The sequence below is a fragment of the Lissotriton helveticus genome, chromosome 1_1 (genome assembly GCF_964261635.1).
Source record: "Lissotriton helveticus chromosome 1_1, aLisHel1.1, whole genome shotgun sequence".
In the NCBI taxonomy this organism is placed as follows: Eukaryota; Metazoa; Chordata; class Amphibia; order Caudata; family Salamandridae; genus Lissotriton; species Lissotriton helveticus.
Genome location: NC_136057.1, coordinates 34,430,652 through 34,448,877, shown reverse-complemented (window position 1 = coordinate 34,448,877; position 18,226 = coordinate 34,430,652).

Here is an 18,226-nt window from a genome sequence, read left to right as displayed (position 1 = left end):
ACCTGATGGCTATTGTTTTAGCAAAGATTTTATTGTCAAAGTTCAATAGTGACAAGGGCCTGTACGAGGAGCATTTCAAATGGTCTTTACCGGGTTTAGGTAGTAAAATGATAACTGCTTCCCTTAGAGTGGGCGGAAGTGTCCCCTTATCCACTGCCCCCGGAAAAACGTCAATAAAATTGGGGACCAGTAGATCTTTATACTTATTATAGAAACAGCCAGTAAAACTGTCCAATCCAGGCGCCTTGGTGCCATCAAGTGCGTCAATGGCATCCGAAATCTCCTCCTCCGTGAAGGGTTCAGCCAGGAACTCCTGGTGTTCCCTACCCAGCCAGGAGAGGGAAACCTCGTCCAGGTACTCCTGGCAATCCTCCAGGGTTGAAGTAGTCCCAGAGGTGTATAGGTCTATATAATATTTTAGCACCTCCCGCAACACTCCCACATTCCCTGTTATCCGCTCCCCGGAATATCCAGTCAATGCGGCTATGTATGTTGGTTTACGAGCGTGTTGAAACAGCCTTGCCAGTGTCCTGCCGGGTTGCTCTCCCTCCCCGTATCTACGAGCTATGGCGTATTTAGCCAGAAAGTTGGCTTCGCTGTCCGTGGCTTCACTGAACTCAGCTAGCAGCATAGCGCACTTAAGCGTGTCAGAGGGATCAGGTGCGTGCAAGCTACTGTCGAGGTCCCGGAGTTTGGTGTCTACCTGCACAAGTGTTAGGCAAAGCGACCGGAGCACACCAGCTTGTTTGGAAATGCAGATACCCCTACCATATGCCTTAAACGCCGCCCAGAGGGTGGCCTTGGAGTCAACAGTACCCTCGTTCAATTGGAAGTAGTCCACGATAGCTTCTCCCAGTTCAGTTGCAAAACGGAGTCTCGTAGGGCCATATCAGGAAAACCCCAAGTGCGCTCCACCCCCCCAGCCCTTGGAATCTGTAAATGCTTATACCCACATCATTTCATACACAATTAAATTGAGCAACAAGTAGGAAGCAAAAGTAATAGTAATGATAATAACAAGTTCATCAAAAGGTATACAATTTATTACAATATGGGTTAAAAAGCATAATATACAGTATTATACTCATAAAAATACAATTCAACACATGATACTTCAACACAAAGTGGGACAAAAATACGGAAGATAATTCCAATCAAAATGAGGTGAATACTCTAGTCAGAAAACATAATCAGAACTCCAAATTGTATGTTAATATCGTTATTGGAGTGGTTGTTTCCAACGACTTAATGTATCACAGCTCAGAGTTGCATCGACGCGTTTCGGTTTGGCACTTATTCCAAAAGCCAACACCTTCTTCAGGATTAAAACATCAATTCCCACTAACAATAACAGTACATGTGAAACACAAAAATAAATAATACATAGAATAAGATATACATAAATATAAACCTTTTTCTAAACAGAGAACAAATTATATCATTCTACTCAATATTTTTCCTATATAAAGTGCTCAAAACAAAGACAATTCTGCCATACCTCATACTATGTACCAGATCATTTGTGAGTGTATCCCTAATTGCATAGCAATTTGCCAAGAGACCACAACAACATGTTAAATTTGTTCATCATCATTTTAAGTCATAGCATACAGGAAGATAGCATATGCCTGCTATGCATTACCCTTAGTTCAAATAATGGTCTGTCAATTTTCACTGCTTAGTTATATCTAATTAACCACTTGACAACCAACTTATTACAGCCCATAGTATCCTACATTCTGGAGCGGCACCTCCATGTATCAACAAAAGATATTTATTACCTTTTCGCGAATCATATAGGGACCTCAGACCTTCAGACTTTGTCCACGATACCATGTAATGGTTATCTAAACAAACAAAATAGTGTTATGCTATACCATATTTCCTCAGGGTATACTATACACTTGTTTCTCAATTCGTATAATTTACACACCTCTATCCGGGTAGTAGATCCCGTGTGTTCAGGGTTTGTTGAGATAAGGGGTAGTGAGTAGCTGTACTCCCCAATGGTCCCTACATCAGAACTAAGGAATATCCTTTATTCCACTCAGCAATACATATGTCTACATTACCGAGAAGCAAGCCGTCATTTGTCCGACACACGGGTTAACTTCTAATTTGGCGCGCCTGCACAACACGTGAAATACTGCAGTGTAATTAGTTAGTATTGATTCGATATTCTTATGTGAAGTAGTTCGATTAATAAATCTTATTTCTACTTCACTATTGTTCATCACACTCACGACGATATCTCTTTATACACACCATGCATCTAAATTCATGTATGAATTTAGACACACATTATCGAGTCTACTTCAATAGATTAAGCTCTATGGCGGTCTACAAAACAAACAGATTTATAATAGAGGAGTAAGGAAACAAATCACCTTCTCAGATGCATCAGGGTCAAATAGCGAGGAGGAAGGCCTGCAGAGGGAGGATCACTCAGGCAGGAACTACTCATCAGGCGTCAGGCATCTATCAGATCCAATTGTTCGAGGACACACCCCAGGGTGTGCTGTGCACGTGGTTTAGTGTCTGCGGTGCGTGAAGTGCTATCCAGCTCCGGGTTAAGTGTCAAGTTAAAATCACCTCCCAAATATATATAATCAGCCCCCATGCAAAGAATATGTGAATAAACATTGTTAAAAAACTCAGGGTCATCCACGTTCGGGGCAGAAACGTTGACAAAAAGCACAGAGCGCTCCAGCAGGCAGCCCTTAACCAACACATATCTCCCACCCTCATCCCTGTATACCTCCTACTCATAAAAAAGGGCAGTATCGTGTGGATGAGCACAGCCACTCCCTGGGCGTAGGCGCTATAACCAGCAAAATATCTATGGGTCCCCCAGGCAGCAGCAACTAATGGGGTGGCATTCTTGGTCAAATGGGTCTCCTGCAGAAAGGCGACATCTAACTGGTGGCGCTGTAATAATGTGTCACTAGCTTACATTTGTGGGTGTTATTGAGACGTCGAACATTCCATGATAACCGAGAAACATCAGCCTCTGCCAGAACTTTACTAGCCATAGTCCGTTGCAAAGAGAGTAATTGACATTCCTATCCACACAATAGGTGTGCTTAACCACAAAGTGCACTCAATACCATATATATCACACAAATTTGACCAACTGTCCCAAACCCCACCAGCCCCCACCCATCCGCCCCACCAAATGTGGGGGGACAAATCCCATCCCTCATCACAACACCAAAATGTAACTGCAATCTAAAAATCCCAGCAATGAACCCCCAAGGAAACAAATAGATGTGCATCCGCACGTGGGAGGTGGCAACACCCCACCATAACCCCCATACCATGTCATAATGGAACAACGTCTACACGCATCTGTCGCGGCACAACCTGTGGTGCCAGCAAGGCGTTATTATGAAGATCTGCAACAAAAACTGTAACGTGGTGAGCAATTTCTTCAACTTCAGTAGAGGAGCACAACAGACGTAGCTAACCGGTGCCAAACAGTTTAGCACTCGCTCCTGAATTTGGAATGTCCGGAGGGTGCAGTATAGATGCGCCAGAGTTGTTCTTCGCAGCGTTTGAATATTGGTGACAAAACTCCTGAGCTTCGTAGAGAGTGTCAAACACTCGGGACCATCCATCCACATCCACATTTAGACGCGCAGGGTACAGCATTCCATAGCGCAGGCCAAGATACCGCAGTGCAACCTTGACCCCCGAATATTTCCGGCGCGCCTCTTGGACCATCGCTGTGAAATCAGGGAAAAGGGAGATGGTGGAACCCCACCAGTTCAGTTGCCCCTTTTCTCTAGCCAACTGCAGAGCAGTATCCCTGTCCCTGAAATTCAAAAGGCGTGCTATGATCGGGCGTGGAGGACCCCGGATTCGGTCAAGGCCCCAGGATGAGGTGCGCACATTCCACAACAAAAGTATCAGTTAATGAGTCCCTGCCGAAGATTTCTGTGAGGAGTCTTTCAACAAAAAGTTTCAACCTGCCAGTGTTCTTCGTCTCTGCCACTCCCGTAATGCGGATATTATTCCTGTGCCCCCGGGCGTCCAAATCTTCGTTCTTCATCGCCATTGTTTTAAGGAGCTTCTCGATCCTGTCATACTTTTTGGCAGTTTGGGCCAAAGTCCGAAATTCTACTTTCTGCCACTGTCAGACGTCCCTCATGTTTGTCCAACCGGGCTCCCATCACATCCAGGCACCAGTCAAGTGCATCAAATCTGGTGTCTAGGGCCTTAAATCCTGCCCGCAGCTCAGCCAGGAGACCCTCCGTCCCCGCCGCCGTCGGCGCAGGAACCACGCCGCACTCCGCCATGTTAGACTGTAGCGCCGTTGTGCTGGGCTCCGAAGCTTTGAAAGGAAGTGTGCCCTGTCGGGGGTTCTTACGCCCCATACCTCCTGACCTGGCTGCACAGCGTGGGTAGAGGTAGCTAGGAGCAATACAACAGACCTGCCGGATAGGTATGCACCGGCCACAGCGGTCTCAACTATGCAGAAGTCAAGGGCGAGGCAGGGTCACAGCCCCTGGGTCAGCTAGTTCGTCGTCAGGCACCCCGGCAGCACCCTGAGCGGCAATCGGCGGGGGAGGACAGAGGACCAAGACGTATGGCAGCAAGGAGCAGCACACCTCAACCGACACAGGCTCCACAGGCGGGCAATGGCGCAGTGCCCGGGGAGAAGGTGCAGGGCATCCACGCAGGCCAAACACAGGACGAGGCACCATTAAGCATTACTCTAGGCAGCAGTGGAAGAGAGCATCAGTAGGGGGCCTCGGATGAGGGTCCCGCAGGATAGTATCATGCAGCAGGCAGGGGCACCAGCGGTCGCACGCCATGGATGGAGCTCATAGGGTGGGGGGGCGCTCCAGGAGCTGCCGCGGGGTAGGGCTCCAGCCGGGCGCCGGTCTGCACCCGTCCCCGATAATAAGGAGCCGCCAACACCCCCTGCAGCAGCTTACCGCCCCATCTGCCGACGTTTCGGCAATGTCTTTGATGCGGCACCATCAGACGCTGACGCCCGGCCTACAGCATCACGCAATGCCCCAGCGTCAGGCCCAATCCTAGGCCCAGCCACGCCGCACCTCTTCTCACACTGCGCCGTTCTTCTCCACATGCAAAAACAACAATTGATGGACAGAATGCAGAACAATGTCATACATTCACCCCAGTACAGAGATCTGGGCCTGAATCCATCGTTTTTTTGCACTCCACATCACCCCAGGTCAGACATGGCCATATGCAAATCAGCCTTAACCCTGTGCCTCATGGGAACAGTCCAGCCCGAACTGCCAAGCCATGTCTTTCCTGGACCGGAATCAAGCATCCAAGGACCGGTTTCTGACTATCAGCCTTCATCAGCCTGGATAGCTTGACTCCAGTGGTGTGGAGAGCATGGGACTCACGTCTGAGCATACCCATCCCACTTGGGGTGACAAATGCAAAAACAACAATTGATGGACAGAATGCAGAACAATGTCATACATTCACCCCAGTACAGAGATCTGGGCCTAAATCCATCGTTCAAGCAAGCCGGGCTGAAGACGGCTGTAATGCCAGAAACCGGTCCTCGGAAGCTTGTTTCCGGTCCAGGGAAGGCATGGCTTGGCAGTTTGGGCTGGACTGTTCCCATGAGGCACAGGGTCAGACTGATTTGCATATAGCCATGTCTGACCTGGGGTGGCAGAGTGGGCTAAAGAACGGTGATGGATTTAACCCAGATCTTTTGACTGGGTGTGAGTGTTTGATTGGTTCAGATGCTCCGTCCATTACCACCCCATTTTGTACCGTTCTTCTCCGCAGGCAACGATCGGTCCGGAGCTGCAGCCACCCCTACCCCCAGACCTCACTCGCCCCCAGGGGTCATTTTCGCGGCGATATCGCCATCGATGCCGCCACAGATTTAGCTGAAAAGCAGGGCTATGGCGGAGCTACCAGCCTAGGCAGCCATCACGGTCGGCGGCTAGGCCACGCCCCCTCCTTAAGGGTAACCTTTATACCCAGATTCGCACTAAAGCTGCACGTCAATGGGCAACACGAGTTAAAACCAATTGGGAGTTGCTCGTGCTCCCATTTGGAGGGGACCAGGCCTGGCAGTGTGTGCTGGACTGTTCCTGTTGCAGCAGGATGTGCACCTGTGGGGTCCCTGTTGAAAGTGGCATAGAGGGCTAGAAAACTCTTCAAAGGAATGCTGCCCCAGTAAGCACCAGTGACAGAGGTTTAATCTGCATTCCACCTGTCACTTTGTTTTCTGTCTCTTAGAGGACAACAGTGCACATGGAGCTCATTTTGGGATTAAAAAAATTATTTTGCATTGAAATCACTACATACAATAAATATATACATATGTAATCCAGCCATCCAGGTGAGTTAATCAAACATTTTTAATGTAAATATATGTTCAACATATCAATAATTGCACATTAAATGTTTTGCATTTCTGAGCAGAAAAAGTGTGCAGTGCCCCCTATGAAGTGAACATGTGGTGAAGGAAATGTGTGTTCATACAAAGCACATAACTGCAATCTATGCAGGGCCTAGGGATAGATTACATTTTATTAAACTTTTGAGGTTATGTTGTGTTCGTTGTCAACAGCGTTTTGAACTCTTCTGAAATTTTGAGGTCAGCAAGGTAGAAGAGCCCCTAAGTCAGAAATTATATTTACTATCATTAGTGACCAATAATGGTGATAGTTAATAAACAAAGAGAATCCACCTATATAATATAGGTGAAAGACGGAAAAAACAAGGGGGTGTCCCTCCTACAGTGGTCTTTAAATACCCCTCACAGGGGGGCATGGCCAAGATGGTGGCGTGAACGGACGCACCTTCCCGGAGCTCCCGCCGACGTTAACCTTCAGCACGGGCCTACGGCCAGCATAGCAGCAGTCGGTCCCCGGTGTTGGAGGGACATGCTCCGGAGGGGCTGAGGAACGGATTTCTGCCGGCAGACATTGGCGTGGCGGAGCCTGGCGCCTAGTGACGGCGGCCGGGCTGGAGCAGAGGCCCGCGTGGGCAGAATGAGAGGCATACGGCGCACTGGTGGGGGTGCGTGGACCGGCACCCGCTCGAGCGACGGTCCGGAAGCAGTAGCGGGAGAGGCGAGAGGCCGCTGGAGCGCCACCGGAGGAGCGGAGTGCGGCATACTTCACTTGATCCACAGAGAAGGTGGCGGCGAGCGTGCCCGCCCGCCATCTTGGGGGAACCGGCGGCTGCGGCGACGGGGGCGGGTGGCCTGCAGTCCCCGGGGGCACAGTCCTGCAGCTGCAGCGGAACAGCGCCAGGTGAGGTGACCAGAAAAGCGAGCGGCGACAGCGGCGGCCTGGACATCTGGCAGACATTTGTGGCTGACACGGGACGGCTCAGGGAGCATATGAGGTGAGGCGCCATCTTGAGACTGGGCCTTTAGACCGCAGCAGCATAGACATAGAGGTTCGGAGGCCTGTGGGGCTGAAGAGGCAGGAGCGGGTGATGGGTCGGCCCAGATCTGTGTTGGTGCTGGGCCCTCCCTTGGCAGTTCTCGGGATATCCCGGGTGGCAGAGCTGGCAGGCTGAAGTAGGGGACGGTAGGTGGCCCTGATGGTTGGCGGAGGGATATTCCCACGGGGCTGGGGCCCCAGAGTCCGGAGTCGTTGGCAGACGCGCCCCCCGGTGGGACCCTGCATTGCGGTCCCGGCAGAGAAATCCTCTAAGAGGAGTGAGAAGAGCCGGCACTGCCCCCCCAGACGCGAGGTGGTTGGCGCCGGGGCTGCGAAGCGAGGCAGTGGAGGAGTGCGATATTACAGAAGCAGAGGATGGGAAGTGGACTGGAGGCCCGGGTGCGAGAAGCGTGATCAGGAGAGCGTCCTAGGCCGGTGAGGCAGAGCGGTGTGCTTTGCGGGTGTTGGCGGTGATGAGTTGAGGACGGCAACATCCTTTTGAAGATCGGGCGGTGTGAACCGGGACTTGAGGACTCTGTGCCATACAGCGACTGGGGAGAGGGCAGTTCTGTGGAGTGGACTAGCGGCGGGATAGAACTCGTTTAGGTACCCTGGTGCAGCCCTGGGGTCCGCTCGGCGACCTCCGGTGAGGGTCCCTACGGTGGAGTAGCGGCTGGCTGCGTGGCGGGGGCGGCCCGCCGTGGTGAGTGGGCCTGAACTGGGATGGGACCCCTTGACGCGCCCGGTCCTGCCCGGGAACAAAGATGTCCACCGCAAGGGTTCGGAAGGAAAAAAGACAGTTAAGGACCTCTTTGCTAAGGCCCAGTCAAATCAGCAAACCAAGGATATGGCGGCAAGCACGTCCCACACAGCGACGGAGCAGGCAGAAGGTATGGAGCCGATCACTAAAGCGTTTCAGGAATCGCTTCTTAAATCTCTGCGGGAAGATATCCACGCCTTGCAGAAGGAGTTCGCAGATGAGATCAAAGATGTTCGCAGGGATGTGGATGGCATAGGGGAGCGGGTGGCTGACTTGGAGACCAAGAGTGACTCCCGAGTTTCCGAAATAGAGGCGTTGTGCCAGGAGATGGTTAGGATTCATGACCAGCAGGTGGACCTGCAGACACATATGGAAGACCTGGAAAACCACTCCCGTCGCCATAACGTCCGCATCCGGGGCGTAACAATGTCCGAGGTCACCAGGGACCTATTCGGCTTCACCGGAGCTCTGTTCAACCACATCGTAGGGCGCCCAGCAGAGACGGAGGTACGGATAGATCGCGTTCACAGAATGGGTCCCCCGCGTTCTCCCTCAGCTCCCCCTCCAGACATCCTTGCGTGCGTGAAGGACTTCCGCACCAAGGAAGAGATCTTGCAGAAGGCACGACAGAAGCACCCCTTATCCTTCAGAGGGCAAGCTCTGGTATTGTTTCAGGATCTGTCTGCTCTCACCCTGCAGAACCGTCGGCTCTTCAGGCCCGTCACGGCTTTTCTTCAGCAGCAAAACATCTCTTACAGTTGGGGTCATCCCTTCCGGTTGATCTTTAAAAAGGATAATAAGCTACACCAGCTCCGGTCCTTGAAAGAGGCATGTCGACTGCTGGGCCTAGAACCGCCTGCTGAGGCAGAGGAGATGGAGGGGCCTACAACGGAGCCTGATGACGGCAGACCTCGTTGGCGTCAACAGGGCAGAAGACGTCGGGTCCGGAAACCCCCAGTGGCTGAGGTCAGAGAGGGTCAGCGGGCAGCAGTGCAGGCTGTGTCTTCGGGCCCGGAGGTGCCCTGCCCCAGCTGAGTTCCGAGCTGAGTCAACTCATAGTCTTGCCTTTATGTCTGCTATGGCATACACTGTTGGCGGGAGGGAAGGTCTTCTCTGCACTGACAAGACTACCCCGATATTGTACTTTACCAAGCACCTCAGGATGATGGACGATGACTAAGATTTAAATGTTGGGGGGGATGTTACTTTTTCTTTACGGAGATTTAGCAGGGATAGAACTGTTGGGGAGGGGGGGTTCAAGGTCCAAGAGTGCTTGCGTGTGTGTGGTGAACTGGGGTTCCTACTGATTGGCGGGGGCGCAGGTGGGGCAGCTTCTGGCGGAGTAATCAGAGCCTTGGGGCTGGGTATGTAACAGGAGCGGCGCAGAGCTGGGACATAGAGCGTACAGGGCTTGTCATATGCCATGCCTGTGACTGAATTACGTATCCTTACCTTGAATGTCCGGGGCCCCAACAATCCCGTGAAGCGGAGGGCAGTCCTCTCGTTCTTGGAACATTCAAAGGCTGACATTTGTCTTCTTCAGGAGACACATTTATTGTCAAAGGACTGTCATAGGCTGAAATCGCGCAGCTTCCCATTCCAATTCTTCTCCTCAACCTCCATTAAAATGGCAGGGGTTGCGATACTAGTGGCCCAGCACTTCAGGGGGAAGGTATTGCAGAAGGGAGTGGAAATACGAGGGAGGTTGCTCTCCTATAGTTCCTCCCTGGGGGACGCCACCTTTACAGTTAGTTCAGTTTATGCACCTAATGAGGGTCAAGAGAAGTTTTTCCACCAGGCGCTTAGCGAGGCGGCTGCGACGCCTGACAGGCATGTCTTAGTGGGTGGGCACCTCAACTTAGTATTTGATAATCTCCTGGATAGATCAGGACAGCGCTCATCACAAGCAGGAACTCTATCTGGGGGAGTTGGCTGGGCTGGAGGAGTTTGGGATGGTTGATCTCTGGCGCAGCTTTCATCCGGGGGTCAGGGAATATTCATATTATTCTAATGCTCATAAAACCTATACGCGGCTGGACTACTTTTTGTCTTCCACTTCCCTTAAGGCGCTTGCGACAGGGGCAGAGATAGGGGCCGCAGCGCTCTCAGACCACGCATCGCTTTCCGTGGTGTCCTCCTTCCCACCTGTAACTCGCTCTGCGCGTTGCTGGAAGTTGCGCAACACGCTGTTACACCGCAAGGATACTGTGGAGAAAATCAAAGGGGCCATTACGGACTATTTATCACATAACCACACTTCAGACACCTCCTTAGCGACACACTGGGCGGCACTTAAGGCGGTATTGCGAGGCAAATTCATTGCGGTCTCGGCGGCAGAAAACATAGCGAGGGCAGACAAGAGAGAGGAGCTTACGTTAAAGACGCGGGAGCTGGAGCAGATGCACCAAAGAACTGGCGCGCCCCGGGTGTGGAAGCAGCTTCGCCTGGTGCGACAGCAGCTGGCCGCATTGGATCAGGATCGGGCAGAATTTGCGGCCCTGAGAGTGAGGCATATGTACTACACTGGGGGGGACAGGTGCGGGCGCCTGCTGGGGCACGCGTTCTGGGAAACGCAGCAGCGACACATGGTACAGGAGATAGCGACACGGGGTGGGGGGCGGGTTACCGAGGACGGTGACATAGCGAAGGCATTCAGCGACTTTTATACCTCCCTATATGCAGGGGCGTGGCTTGACCCCTCCGACGGCGATGCTTTCTTAGGGTCTATTCCCTTTTCCAGCTTTGACACAGGAACAAGCAGATCTCCTGGACAGCAAGATTTGGCCCGAGGAGGAAATCTCGGCGGTCTCGCGCCTCAAATTGTCCAAAGCTCCGGGGCCGGATGGCTTTATGGCAATTTTTTATAAAACATTCTGTCCTCAGATTGCACCGTTATTGACCGCCCTTTTCAACTCATTTGCAGACCCCAGCACGATCCAGAGGGATTTGTTGGATGCTACCACATCGGTCATCCCTAAACCGGGGAAGGATCGCGCACAGTGCGGAGCCTATCGCCCCATATCCCTCTTTAATGGCGATCTCAAAATCCATACTAGCATTCTGGCAGCGCGGTTGGCACTGCTCATGCAAGGGCTGATTGAGCCGGTGCAGGCAGGGTTTATTCCGGAGCGACAAACTGCCTACAATACTAAGAGGGCTTTACACCTGATAGAAAAGGCCACGCGAATGTCTAGGGAGTACATGATGCTCGCGATCGATGCTGAAAAAGCGTTCGATCGGGTCCATTGGCCATACCTGAAGCAAGTTTTGATGAAGGCGGGGATGGGGGTGAAATTTCGAACCTGGGTCCTGAATTGTTATACCTTCCCCACGGTGATAGTGCGAGTCAACGGGTGCTCCTCGCCCCGTTTTCCCATTGAACAAGGGACGCGGCAGGGGTGCCCGCTTTCCCCTTTGCTCTTTGCGCTCTATATAGAGCCGTGTGCGCAGGCATTGAGATTAGACCCGAGAGTGAAGGGGATTAAGTTTGGTGCCTACCAAGCATACAATCAGCCTGTACGCTGACGATATCCTCCTCTCCCTAGCCTCCCCTAGTGACTCCTTGCCGGCCTGTGTTGTGATCCTAGATAGGTTTGCGGGTGCTGCGGGCTTCAAAGTTAACATGACGAAGTCTGTGGCGCTGGATCTCTTGCTAGAGGGGCATACCCGGGCCTACCTGCAGGAGCATTTCCCCTTCCGCTGGACGTTGGAGGCCGTCCCATACTTGGGGATTCAGCTAGCGGCTACTCTGCAGGATACGGTGCGTATCAATTACGCCAGGCTTCGTCTGACACTCCGTAAGGAATTGGGTACATGGATACACCCCCCGCTCTCTTGGCTGAGCAGAGTGGCTGCCATAAAAATGACCATTCTTCCGCAAATCCTGTATATATTTCGCGCCATACGGCTCCGTCCCCCCGAGGGCTGGATCTGCCAAACACAGTCAGAGCTTGCTCAGTTCATTTGGAACGGTAAGCCTACCTAGAATGAAGCTTAGGCTGGCAATGTTGCCCCCGGAGAAGGGAGGTTTAGGTCTGCCGGACTTGACGCTATATTATCAGGCGGCCCAACTCCAGACCCTTGTGGAGTGGAGCAAGTCGGAGTCAGAAAAACACTGGCTCTTTCAGGATCAGGCGGTGGCAGGCGGCCCGTTGCAGGAGGTCCCTTTCCTCCGTAAGCAGCACCGACCCCCCAACTTGTATGCCTCACATATCACAAGAGTCCCGTTGGAGGTGTGGGATCAGACCAGTACGAAGCATGACTTGACGACCTTCCCGTCTCCCCTCACGCTGTTGCTGGAAAACCCTGATTTCGGGCCTGGGCGAGACATTCAGGCTTATGCTCGGTGGCACCCGGCGGGATGTAGATTTCTGTTCCACTTATATACAGGGGAGGGGGTAGCTCCCTTTGAGAGTTTGAGACATGAGTATGGCCTGCCGGAATCAGAACTGCTTAGGTATCTTCAAGTGCGTCATTAGGCGCTCAATGCCCAGGTCAGGGAAGGGGCAGACCGGAAACTCAGACATTATGAATATTGGCTAATCACTCGGAAGACAGATGAACAGCTCATACCGGATTTATACCTTATGCTACTAGATCGGTACTCACGCGTTTATAACTCAGGCAGGGCCCGCTGGGAGAAAGAGTTGGGGCGGGTATTGAGCAATAAGGAATGTGAAGGCATGTACTATCGAGCGCGACACTCTGCCTACCATATGGGGCTGACAGACACCTTTACTAAGCTGGTGACGTACTGGTATTACACACATGAGAGGTTGCATGAGATGGACCATACAAGGGAGGTATCCTGTTGGCGGGGATGTGGATAGAGGGGTATGTTGGTCCATCTATTGTGGGACTGTGATCAGCTTCAGGGCTACTGGAAGACGTTCCTTTATGAGATAGACGCACACTTTGAGACGGAAATCCAAGGTTCCCTGCCTATGTCCTGCTAGGTTTACCTAATCCTATTACTTATCCGTTGAGATCTCGCTGGGGTAGGTTAATTGCCATTGCCCTGGGTTTCGCCATTCAGAATGTGTTGGCTTTTTGGCGCACCCCGCATGTCCCTACGTTCCAAGGATGGTTACATCGCCAGTGGTCAGTTCTAGGTATGGAAAAGTTGTCATTAATTAAAGCAGGGGAAGGTACCAAGTATGCGGATTTGTGGCAGCCATTCTTGTCCTTGCTGGCTACAGAATTTAGGGAAGTGAAATGCCCCCGGTATTTACGTTTGCTACGCCTGTCACAGGTCGAATCTTGAGACACTCTGGAGTGGATGGTTGCGTTGAAATAGAGGGGTATTGGATCTGGAACGTGGGAGGTGGGAGGGTAGGCGGGGGGTGGTGTGGGGGTGGGGGTTGGGGGATTGGTTCACTTATGCAGATCTGTCAGGTGTGGAGAGAGCCTCGTACGTCAACTGGGCTCCACATATGCTCTTGTCAATGTTTTCTCATGCCATTTTCTTATGCATTGAATGTCTTTCGACTTATGGGAAGTTCCATTGTCTGTGTACAAGCTGATTTTTCAATACATTTTTTTTAATAATAAATACCCCTCACACACCAAAAGGGCCCTGGTGTCATGCTTCATCATAGGGGTCTTCGCTTCCCTCTACGGAACGCGGCGTGCTACTGACCAGCAAATACAAGGGAGCACTGATATAATCGCTATGTGTAGTGTGTGAGGGTAGTGAAAGGTAGGGTCAGAGGTGAATACTAAGTGAATGTCTAAAAAATACCTGGCAAGTGATGGCTACGAAGAATTTTAATATACCTCCGTGCTGGTATTGTTAAAAAGGGGTGTGATGGAGGTATAGTGTAATTAATGTACATGACCTCCTGGGTGCGTCAACATGTTTCGAGGCCTAAAGCCTCTTCTTCAGGACGACTGCACTGATCCCTACCATACTCACATGTGACATTGCAATACTGGTTCTTACCAGCTTTAATCTATTAATTTCCCTTTGCCTGGACAATGATGCCTGCTTAAATTGATCCCTTACTAAAGCATTCAATTCCCGATTTTGCTTTTTACCTTTCATGTTGTAACCACGAGTGGTCGATACCATTGGATAGTTTTTTACTTCAACATAATCTAAATAGAGCCAAATACTTCTCAAATCAACTAATGTTATTTTCCTGACCAGGACCAGAACTCGCATTTTTAAGCATGTCAGATTTTTATTAGACCAAAAGGTAGGACATTTGTTCTATTCTACATAATAGTTTCATTTCTAGGATTCCAAGGGTCAAGCATCTTAAATTTCAAATTAACATCCTCTGATAAAATGCTGTAGTCACTCAGATCCGTCCTTAGTTCTTAAACTGAGTGCTTGCTCCAAATAGTTGATTTGATGCCATCATATTGTCAATTAGTGACTGCCCCCGGGCAGCATGGAAAGTAAGGGAGGCAGGGGAGTCCTTTGGAATTCTCCCATTTAAAATAACTAAGTCATTAGTTCTCAAACTATCCAAGAGACTCAAACCTCTCCTATCTGATTGGGTATGAGCTGGCAACATAACTTCAGGGACAGACCACACCTCTTCCAATTCTCGTTTGCTAAAGGCCAGTGAACAAGAATTTGAGATTTTAGCATTAAAGTCACCCACTACAATTATCAATGAGCAATCTTCAGAGGCACTTATTCGATGTATAAAAGAAAGGATGGAGTCAACAGGAGAATCAGATGGAATATATACGTTTACCATTAAAAGGGTAGAGTACTGACCTCGTGTTACACAACCCAAGGTCAGTTTTAAACACATACTGAGTTTTGAAAGGTGAATAAAAACCAGTGGATTCCAATTCATACTGATACTAAGTAGGATAGCTAAACACCCACTTGCATGACCGATTGCTGAAGGTTTTGCTACGCAATAAAAGGCAAAAGAATTCCCAAAACTAAAATCTACGCAGCTCCATGTTTCCTGAAGGTAGATTATCCATGGATCGTAAACGGATGTATGACATCACAACGCATGCTTTTACTCTGCATGCCATTACAACGCAGTTTTTACAACGCAAGTCGTTACAACGACTTGCGTTGAGGGGTGCTGGATAGTGGAATAGTTTAATTTTCTATTCCAACTCCAGTCCCCGTGGATAGTAGGGAAGGTGTTGGATAGAAAATTAAACTATTCCCTATCCTACAGTGCCCTCCATCGCAAGTCGTTGTAACGACTTGCGTTGTAATAGCTGCGTCGTAATGGTAGTGCGGAGTAAAAGTTGCGTTGTAAAGGATGTTCCCCATCGTAAACCATTAGGGAACTTAATTTAAAACGTGGCTTTCCTACACCTGCCACATTCCAGGACAGGATCTTTCCCAGTGGGGAGTATTTTATTTCCTTTAGAAGTATTCAATGAGCCAGCTTCCCAACTCCACTGTGCCAATTCAACTTCCCCAGTAGAGTTGGTAGCTTTGTGATCCTTATGTCCCCCAATATTAATCACTCTTTTCCCTGTGTTACTACCAACTGAGATTGTGATAATATCTTTCAGGTCTAGGGACCCCCTGCTATTCGTTATCACTCTGCATAAGGCCTGATGATTGCTACTAGAAGATTCGGTCTGAACAGGTACTGGGTCCTCATGCGAAAATACATCAACCTTGTTTTTCCGAAAATGATTGACATTCGCCAAGACGAACATTGCAATTATCCCAGAGCTAAAAGTAACTTTGGAGTTCGGGAGCCCATTTTGATGGACAAATAAAATCCGCTCAATATCTCCACTTGTTATCAATCTCAGGTCCTCAATTTCAGACAGTAACTGCAGAGGCAACTTCTATCAAGTGGGCCCAATTCTCTGTCAAACAGGGAAGCAAAGATCAGGGTATTAGCTACTTGTCCTGGCTTACACCATACTGATGCCTTATCGCTATACTTTTGTGCTGTCCCCAGTTCCACTATCTTTGCAGAGGATGAAGAAAAAGAGGAAAAAGAGGAAGAACCCGCGCCCCGTTGTGCAACCTTCCTTGATTAAGGAATATCCATCCTTGGAGAGAATCTGTGCTAGAAAGGTTTGAGAGAGACTATTGACCGCCTGCCCTACCTCTGATGAGGTTTTATTTGTTTTTACTCCCATGTTCTCCTCAAGACTTCATTATAGCCTACTATCCTTAAATCATTAAACCCCTCCTCTTAACCTAACCCCCCCAATTTAGACACTTCTATCATAATTGAGGTGGATGGGAGAGGATTTTTACCTGTACAGTCCAATTCCTGACCACCATGGGGCCAAACAGCCTCAGACTCTTTTCCTTCTTGGGGCAAAATAGCATTATCAAGTTCTTCTGGAGCCTCAGAAAACCACAATCTTTTTGGTTTACGCCAGAACTTTTTATTCTTACCCTTTCGTGCTTTTACACCATTACATTCCGATTGAGAGGCACCCTCTCCACGGAGATCAAAAACATTTTCAACCTTAGACTGTTTAACAAAAGAGGGAGTGCTTGTGAAGGCTTGAACACCAGATGTACTAGAGTTTCCTTTTTTAAATATTGGATAAATAGATGAGGAATTCCAAAGTGCTGACCCCTTTGTACTTGCCCCTGCAACACCGAGCGGGTGATTATCAACAGACAGCTGGTTTCATGCGGCAGTGCAACACATATTGTTTAGTGCTGTGATATCCCCAATCCGCCTGATCGAGGGAACTCCCGAGTCGCCACAGGTTAACAGTTGGACTCTGATTTCCCTTACCACTTTGTTAGTCTGGGTAGCCTGAGTATTCAAATCAGTACCTGTTAGAAACGGGTAGCGTGGTGCAGAGCGGGCCGGCCAAACTCCGGAGGAAATGTGGAAAGCATCCACGCAGTACACACAGGCGACGCACAAGGCACACTACAAAAAGAGACTCCACACCAGGTTAGGTGAAAAACAGTATGTGTATTGTAAAATAAACACATCCGAATGTGGTCAGAGTTTCATATACAATGTGCCAACCGAACGGGGTAGCAATTTACCCGGGGACTATTTAGAGGGTAGGGCCAATCGGGGCATGCCAGAACCATCGCAATTACACAGGAAGAATACATGTAAAGTCCATCAACAAGTGTATCACAGCCAGCAACTACCGGCCACTAACTGAACTCAGCTCAGCACATTAGCATGAACCCCCTTTTGCATAAAAGCATAAGCAGGAAGCATAAACATAAGCATCAATCATGTGAACATCACATTAAACCCGCATATTGGTATTAGCATCATCATGAGCATAGGTACGGTGTCATTAGGCAGGGAAGCCTCAGGGCCTGACATTCATAATAAGCATGGAACAAGCCTTGCACGCCTCAAGGCACGTTTTATAAGTGCAACGCCTATGAGGCATCACCAATACCTCAGGCATGACACCAAAATTAGCATAGGCATCAACATAAGACCATGTATCATCTCATTGGAGTAGGTCACATTAGACATAAATTAGGAGCCTGAGCAGCTCCACATTAGCATGAAAACACGAACACACCATTAGGTATAAGAGCATTAGGGGAAACCTTATCACGTACCACAGGCCCACGGTGCTTAAAAACATTTATATAAATCGCATTGACCTAAAGCAGAACAGGCATAAACAACATTGTGGGCATAGCATTAGCAGAACACCTACATAATCTTATGCCATCAGGAGCATGAATGCATTCCCGCATTCACGTTAGGCATGACAACAGTGATACAGGCATTAAGAAAAAGAGGCACCTATCATCACTGCCATCGACGTGTTAATAATAATAATAATAATAATAATCCACATTTGTAAAGCGCACAATCACCCGTAAGGGTCTCCAGGCGCTGGGGGCCGTCGGGAAGATTAAGTAAGCTATTGCCCAGAGTCACATGGTGCTGGGCTACCCTGCCGCCGGAGCCGGGGATCGAACCGTGATCCCCAGATTCCAGCGTCAGTCGCCCTGGCCGCGGCGCCACACCTCTTCCCTTAGGTTAGGTTAGCCTCTTGGTGCCACCGTGCCCTGGGAGCCCCTGTCCTGGGTCTCGGAGAGAAAACAGTGCCCCCCCCCATTGCAACTGCCCCCTGTCCAGCGGGCAGTTGTGTGCAGCCCAATTTCAGGCGG